The sequence below is a fragment of the Cibotium barometz genome, chromosome 38, assembly GCF_041138505.1.
Source record: "Cibotium barometz isolate CiBa-2024 chromosome 38, ASM4113850v1, whole genome shotgun sequence".
NCBI lineage: Eukaryota > Viridiplantae > Streptophyta > Polypodiopsida > Cyatheales > Cibotiaceae > Cibotium > Cibotium barometz.
The window spans coordinates 18,259,682-18,268,812 of record NC_141083.1 but is presented as its reverse complement, the minus strand read 5'-3'; positions in this window follow the sequence as shown (position 1 = coordinate 18,268,812).

Below are 9,131 nucleotides of genomic sequence, written 5' to 3'. Positions count from 1 at the left end.
TCAATAAATTAATCACAATGTTAACATCTCTTCCAATAGTTGTAATATCTATGTAAGTTCTTTTTAAAATTTTAAGTTTAAATAATCTCATTCTATCAATACATCAACCAAAAATTGAAGTAGAAATTGACTTTAAATATCACCCCTTGTGTATACAATTATCCATTCTTTTGTTTCGAAAATGAGTTAAGTGTAGGCATTATTTTTACCAATCGATTCATCACCTTTCCTCTTGAAAGCCATCTAACACCATGGATTTACAAAACTTGATAATGCATCATAAATATCAATTAGCTCTTCTTTTTGTAGGGTAGAGTCTCCTAGCCATTGTCTCGCCTTGTTTGCAAACTTATCAAGATACATGAACTCCACAAAGTTCTCACATGCATCTTTAACAAAACAAGATTCTCATGATGCGCAATGTAGTGCACACCCACATTATAAGGAATGTCATGTCTAAGCTTTGTAACAAGACCTTCATTCACACCAACCTATTGGAATTATTCACATTATTTGGAATTTATGGATTTATTTGATGGATATTTATTTTATGTGCAAGTGAGACTAATCACCTCTAATTTGTCACATATTTTAAGCTTACATTGTGAATGTCAGTGCAGATCAGTATAGCAGGGTTAGTGTGCGGGATGTGCATGGATCCATTGGTTCGATGGAAATCTATTGACGCATAGTGTGTGGCGATTATTTATTCGTCGGCAGTGGCCAATGAAATTTTATATGCACATTAATGTGTAACATTTTGATATACATTAGTTCTATTTTATGGGTCACGAACCTTAGAATGTTGACATTTTTGTATTTAGGCTTATGCAAGCCCAATGTGGAGATCCATTTTTTTGGCTATATGTATTTTTGGCTCTTGCTTTTTGTATAAGGAAATATATTTAAATACACCATGAAGAGGACGTGAGCCACTCTCATGGTGGGGGAGATTTAACCCATTCTTGTCTCGTGTGCATACTTTCTTCTATTTTGAGCTTGAGTATTTCATTCAAGTTGATTTTTAATAGAGGGCCAACCATGAGCTTCTAATATTGGAATCAGAGCCAGAGAGCCAAGGAACACAGAGAATTGTGCTGCGTATTTTTCTTGTTAGAAATTTTAAAAAAAAAGTTATGTATTAGGTCCTCAGACAGGTCCTCAGACAGCCCCAAGACTACTTTCCTTTGCATGAAGGTGAAAGCCGTCGGCATGAAATCCGAGAGAGACACCAGTTGTCAGAGTGCCACCTAACTCTTTGTCTACAGTGCGCACTACCACAGTGGACACAAAACCAGCCACCGTTGAACACACCAGCTACCAACCACACCAGATATAAGCGAGCATAAGAGGCAGCTAATACAACCGACCACAAGCGCCGGCAGCAAGCTCAACCACTAGCAACAACACCAACAACAAGCACTGGCAGCAACCCCAACCACCGGTAAGAACACCGACAACAAGCGCCGGTAGAACGACGGGCGGCAGCGAGAATCAAGCTTCGACAGACAGATGGGTAGCGTGCACCATCACTGGCGACTCCACACCTCCCCACACACCAACGTGGGTGTCTTCTAAGAGACAAGTGTGAAGAGGTAGCTCTTCTACCCTTTATACTCAAGTCCTTCCCTCCTATGTACACTATATGGGATAAATCAAAGGCTGCGTGGCACTCTGTGGTGAGCCAGTGTGAGAAGAATAAAAAAACTAAGAGAATAAAAGAGAAGAAGAAGGAAGAAAAGAAGAGAGAAGAAGAGAAGAAGAAGGAGAGAGAGAAGAGGAGGGAATAAGAAGAAGAAGGAGAGAGAAGAAGTAGAAAAAGAAGAAGAAGAAGAAGAAGAAAGAAGAAGTAGAAGAAGAAGAAGAAGAAGAAAGAAGAAGTAATTAAAAAAAGAATATATATATATATATATATATCTTTTGAAAGGGGTTATATTTTTTCAATTTTTGTTTCTGGTCCATTCCCAATGTCTACCGACTCTCGCAAATGGAATCACAAGGCTCTCCAAGATCAATCACGCATTCACATTCTCCAAATTTGACAATAAAAAGAATGTCCTCTAGTTATTTCTTGGTTGACTCAATTTGATGATTATTTTGCTGGTGAACGATTTTTCGAGGAAGATAAAATAAAGTGTGCTACTAATCATTTGAGTGATCGAGCTTCTTTGTGGTGGAACGCACTTTGCATGGGTCTTTCCAAGCCTCTCACTTGGGATCAATTCCAAGACAAATTCAAGTCTTCTTTTCTTCCTCCACAATTCCACCTTAACACTCGTTGAGCATGGAATCTTCTCCACATGACAGATCATGATACAGTTTCTCAATATACGGAGAGATTTTGGCAATCACTTCTTATGCTTTGTATGCTCGAGGATGTTCCTAAAGAGTCACTCCAACAAAAGTATGAAGATAGTCTTGAGACAACTATTCAAGCGGATGTGAATATGTTCAAGCCAACTTCTCTTGATGACGCAATCTCTCATGCTTATGATTCCAAGCGCAAGAAAGGTTTGCATCGTCAATTACCTCGTAGTGGTCAGTATACTTCTCCACCCAATCGACAATCTTCTTTCGTGGGAGGAATCAAAGTTTCAGATCTTCTTTTCGACGCTCTCAATTTTATCAATCTCCTTCCTCACAACAACAACGTCCGTGGAATGGTAATTTTGGTAATGGTAGTAAACCCAATTCTAGTCACAATACTAATGCACACACTCCTCGCCCTACGCAACCTTGTCAAGGCAATAATGTGCCTACACGGTTCAAGTGTCATCGAGTGGGACATTGAGCCGACAAGTGTACCTTTTGTCCTACTCAAGTGGCACAACTTCACAATATCGAAGACGACACATACTACAATGGTGATGGTGATATAGCTCTGGATTGGATGGAAGAACAACTCAACAATGAAGAAGTGGATACGCAAAACGAATCGACAGGTACTTCAATCACTCCTCACTCTTTGCTTTGTATGAAAGGATCTATTAATGGCAATGATATCACTATTTTGCATGATGATGGTAGTACGCATGATTTTATTTTTGAACAGGCAGTTCGTAGGTTGCATTTGGAGACTCATCCTTCGTGTCATAAGGTTAAATCTGTATTTCAAGGCACACACTACACGAGCACTAGTGACATCATACTTGTTGGTACGCCATTTAGACATGAATTCAATCCACATATTGGTTATTCCATGATACTATGGATTTCACACATAATGGTACTCTCATGCAATCAGTTGGTGATCGTTCTCTTGAGATGTATCCATTATTATCCCATACCTAAGCTAAATGTGCACTTTGAAAATAATCACGTGCATACATGATTTTAGTTAATGAAGTGCAAGCATATGAAAATAATCTTACTCTCCCTTAGCAAGCATTCATGACTAAGTTTTAGGATTGTTTTGTAGATGATTTACCTCCTACCTTACCTCTTTCACGTCCTGAAGACCATACTATAGAGATTATTCCGGGTATCCAACCACATCATAGAGCTCCTTATTGTACAAATCCTCTTCAACAAAAAGAAATAGAATGGCAAATTAGAAAATGATTAGACAAGAAACTTTTCGACCTAGTAGTTCTCCTTTTGGTGCACCAGTTCTTCTTGTTGAGAAAAGAAAAATAAGACTTACCGCATATGTATTGATTATAGAGCTCTCAATAAGGTCATAGTTAATTATAGAGCTCTCAATAAGGTCATAGTTAAGAATAGATATCCCATTCCTCATGTGTTAATGATTTGCTAGACAAGCTTAAAGGTGCTTCTGTCTTTAGTAAAATTGATTTGAAATATGGATATCATCAAGTTCGAATGACTAGTGCTAACATTTATAAAACTGCTTTTTGTACTCAAACTAGTCATTATGAATTTTTGGTTATGCCTTTCGGTCTAACCAATACACCTACTACTTTTGCACGCATGATGAATCGTATATTTATTGACCATCAGAATTGCGTCATTGTTTTCTTTGATAATTTGCTTGTCTTTAGTAAGAATCATGCCGAACATGAAGAGCATATTGCATTAGTGTTTAATCTTCTTAAAGAAAATCAACTTTATGCTAATCTGAATAAAAGTCTGTTTTTCTAAGATGAAATTGAGTACTTAGGCCACATTGTTTCAAGTGAAGGTATCAAAGTTGATCCAAAAAAGGTAAAAGTCATTGAGACTTGGCCTACTCCAACATGTGTTAAAGAAGTTAGATCTTTTCTTAGTTTGGCTGGTTTTTATAGGAAGTTTGTTCATAATTTCTCATTGATAACACTTCCTTTGACAATGTTGCTTAAGAAAGGTCTAGTTTTTTTATGAGGTGAAACCCAACAACAATCATTTGATAGACTAAATATTTGTTGACTCATGCCCCTATCCTCCAACTTCTAGACTTTACTCGACCGTTCTTCCTAGTAGTCACTAATGCTAGTGGCTTAGGAATCGGTGTAGTCCTCATGCAGGATGGACATCCTTTGGCTTATGAGAGCAGAAAATTGACACCTTCTAAACTTTCATATATTACATGTATATGACAAGGAATTATTAGCAGTTGTCCATGCCTTGAGCATGTGGAAACATTATCTTATGGGTTTTGAGTTTATGCACTACAAGACAATGTTGCCATACACGCGTTTCATACACGCGATAAATTACGAACGCGTGTATGGTCGCGCTTGTATTTGAATAAAATCGGACGCGTGTATTTTAGCATTTAAATTCGCGTGTATATTTGCATTTATCAACGCGTGTATAAACGCGTTTATATACACGCAGTAATACACGCATAAATACACGATAATATTTACGGGGTAATACTCGCTATTATACACGGATAAATACACGCCACTGTACACGGATTAATACACGCATGGCAGAGAAAAACTGAAAAAAAACTGAATTCCTTAACAAAATTAAAAACTATTTTCCTTAAACCATCTCATAGTACATTACAGTATACATCATTACACAATCCCACTACATGCATTTACAACAATGAAATATATTCAAAAATAAATCATGCATATGAGATGATAGAAATGTCATCAATTTAGAACATACAGTGACGGATTGGTTAGGGTTCGATCTCATCTTCAATAAGATCCATCCTTGTCAAACGATCAACATCAATATCCATTTGATCAATTGGTAAGGCTACGATTAAATTTATTCCACTATCGATATTCTGTACTCCATTGATAATGGTATCGATGTCCTGATCATCCTCATCAACATCACCATCATCCTCAATGGTAGGGTCATTCTCATGATCATGAGAAATGGCATGCTCATCCTCATTATCACGATCATCTCTTATTTCTTGATCATCGATCACAACATCTTCAATGGCATGTTCGACGTCATCTTCATTGCGGCTTGTTACATCCTCCATATGCTCCATATCAGTGAATGTATTATACATCACTTTGGAACGTGGTGCAATAGGGATGACGTACCACCATTTGATGTCATGCACCATTGGTAGATAGATAACCTACTTAAATACACACAATACAGTAATTAATTAGCATATCAAAAAGTCAAGGGGTACGCGAGCTTAGATATATATGTACATGAAACACATTAGTAAAAAAATGCATACCTGCTCACATTGTTGTGGCAATACGAGCCTATCTTTCTTTGTTTGCCAGAACTTTGTAGAGTCAATAGTTACATATCCACTTGCATGGCGTTTTATCGTTGCATCAGGCCCTTTTTCCACCACGTTCATTTGCCATTTGACATCCAAAACATACACAAAGAAGCGACGAAAGTCAAGCCTAAATATGTCTTGGATTATGCCACAATAATCATCCATTTTTCCATTAGCTCCCTCAAAGCTACTAATGACACCGCAATCTTGTGTATTTCTCTTTTCATCAATTCTTTGTGTTCGAAAATGCTTGCCTTCACACCATATAGCATTGAACATAGTGCACTGGACCAAAATAGAAGCAATATTAATATTGTGTAAGCAATGTGAATAAATATTAAAAGCAAATCACTTACAACTAATGCAAAACATTAGTTATATGTACCTTTGACATGCATCCTCGTGCATACTCCCATTCTTCCGCCGTGATATGCAGCCCCTCGTCACTCTCTGCTCTCTCCATTTCCTCATGCAACCAATCAACATGGATATCATTCGGAAGTGTTGCTAGATGCTTAGGGTACGCCTTCCGAGAGCCATGTTGCCTCCGAAAGAGAGCTCTTTCTGCTTGCCTTTTTGTCTTTGCATCCTCATATCTTGTAACCCATCTGCTCATCACATCACTATTAAGGATACAAGTGAAATTGAGATCATCAATCAATGTTCTGTCAATTACTTTACTCTGTCCTTTTCCTTGAGGCACAATAGAGGTCATCCTCAAGTCCTCTTCATTGCTCCATAGTCGTGGCAAAGAGCTGTCCACCTGACCAAGAAATTCTGAAATATATACAAGAGACTCTTGTATCAACCAACCCTCGGCCATGCTTCCTTCAGGCCTTGCACTTTGCCTCACAAAGTCTTTTAAGGTCTTCATGAAGCGCTCTAGAAAGAACATCCAACGTGCATGCACAGTACCACATAAAGCAATTTCGTCCACTAAATGCACAATGAGATGTAGTTGACTTGTGAGAATGGTTCGCGGAAAAGTCTCCTCTACCAAACAAACCACCTCCACTGCCATAACACGCGCATCATCCAACGTGGCTGGATCAATTGCTTTGGAACTAACATATCTGAAAAATAAATAAATAGTACGTTATACCTCATGCACGTTCATTTTGCAAGGTATAATGAAGGGTGATCTGAGCATGGGTTTTACATACCTCACAAGCTCGCCCATCTTATAAATACATTTTTTCAAACTCTTATTCGCACAATGGTCGATGCTAGTAGGTAGTATGAACTGCGCACATAAGAGCACATTTATGGTTTATGGCATTACAAAATTTAATTTCAACGTACGTACAAGACTTGGAAAACACTTACTTGAAGCATCTTGTGCCAATCGTGGGACTTCAACCCATATAGTTGCTCAACGCCTCTTTTCTTAGTGGTTGTAAAGGCTCCCTTCAATGATCTCATGCATCCAGTGGGAGTACGCAAAGTGGTGATGGCCTGCTTTACCTGCTTCTCCTCTTTCTTTGATATAATCCATGGTGCAGGCGGAAGACGAACGTGCCCACCCACCTCTCGTGGCCAAGCTTGACGCATACGTCCTGCGACCCGCAAGTCCTCACGTACGCTAACATTGTCTCGTTTACCAGTAATATGTTCCCAAATACCAGATCCCACATTCTTGAAGATGTGCATGGGATCAAGAAGATGGTTGATCTTAAGATGGGTCCAATATGGCAGCCGAAAAAAAATGGAGTACCTGCACAAGGGATTGCTCTATGTGACCTTTAATCCAATTAGAGACTACACAAAACAAGATTGAAAAAACATCACTATACCTGTTCATGCCATCTGGAGGAAGAATAGTTGTAGACTCCCAAATACGCTTCCAATCTTTTGCACGAAGTGTTTGTGGAGGAATGTTACTCTTACTAGCAACATATTTAGGATGATCTGAGGGGAGAAATCGATGATGATTATCGAATATAGTCTTACACAAACCATCAGCATACTCATGTACTAACGAAGGACCACAAATAGGACATGCATGTTTACCCGATGTTTTCAAACCTGTTAAAATATAAATAAAAGTTAGAATAATAAAGTCAAACCGTCTAATTAATATATATAGCCAATAGTAATAGAGTAGGGAGGTAATTAGAATTCTTACCAGAACAATCGCTGTATCCTGGAAAGTCATGCATTGTCCACATCAACACTGCTTTTAAGTCGAAGTGTCGAGAGGAGGGAGGCCTACTAATGTCCACCACCGCAACACCTCTCCATAGTTCCTCCAACTCATCAATCAGTGGTTCAAGATAAACATCCATATGCTTGACTTTATGTTTCCCTGGAATTAGAAGGGATAACATAAGATGTCCCTTCTTGATCGCCATTGATGGTGGAAGGTTGTATATTAAGTAGTTCAAGGGAAGCACGTAAAACTGAGAATGTGCACCCTTCAAACACCGGTGTCGATGAAGCTTTATAAAGATGCTCTTGTTCCATATCATCGTCGTCCATACCTTTGGGATCATCCTTAAAAAGATTCCGCACCATATCATCAAGCACCTCCTCTTCCACAACTTCGTGGGGTGCAGGGCTATTGTCGTCCCTTTCCACTCATCTCTAACAATAGATCCCGAAGCTCCAGCATCATCTCGTCGACGCTTTACGTGCTCTCGTCGCGCGTAGGGTACCATGTTAGGGTGTGGTACTGCATCCTGCTTCAATTTATCAAATTATATGTTACAACTCTATTAATTTAATTTGGATACCATGAGTCATTTGAATACCATCAATTTACATCTACTCACCTCTAAACCTGTTTGATTCCATTCTCCATACATGGAGATGTGATTCAAGGTGATTCGACGTGCTCGTACAATGCATCCTTGACATCGATTGCACATACATTTGATCCGTTGTCCCAACCACACATCGCGATTACGATGACGCATTGTCTCATCTTCCCCAGAACTGCTTGAAGAGGTTGATGACATCCTGTGTACAAACCAGAAAATACAAACTCATCACATATTTTTAATGAAAGCACAAAATCGCGTGTATTCACGCGGCTATCTCCTAAAACTTCCGTGTATAAACGCGGCTACTTCTTAAAAAACGCGTGTATTCACGCGGCTAATTTCTGCCAAATGCGTGTATAAACGCAGCTAAAATCCTATACACGCGAATATACCTGCGTTTATAAACGTGAACATAAACGCGGCGGCATATTTAAACTAAAAATAGCCCGCCTTCCCCAAATATAGATTTTGAACTTAGAAATCAACAGTGCATGCGTTTTCGCCTATTTTCGCCTCTTCCAACAGCAAGGAGGGAGCAGAGAAAGGAGCACACACACGGGAGAAGGAGGGAGCAGAGAAGGAGCAGAGAGGACTCACTTTTTCAGAGGTGAGTCACTTTGTCCTGTGCCTTGTCTCTTTTGTCAGATTTGTTTACTTTGCTCTTTGCTCTTTGGGTTTGTCTTTTTGCACACGATTGGGTTGCTGCATCCTGACAG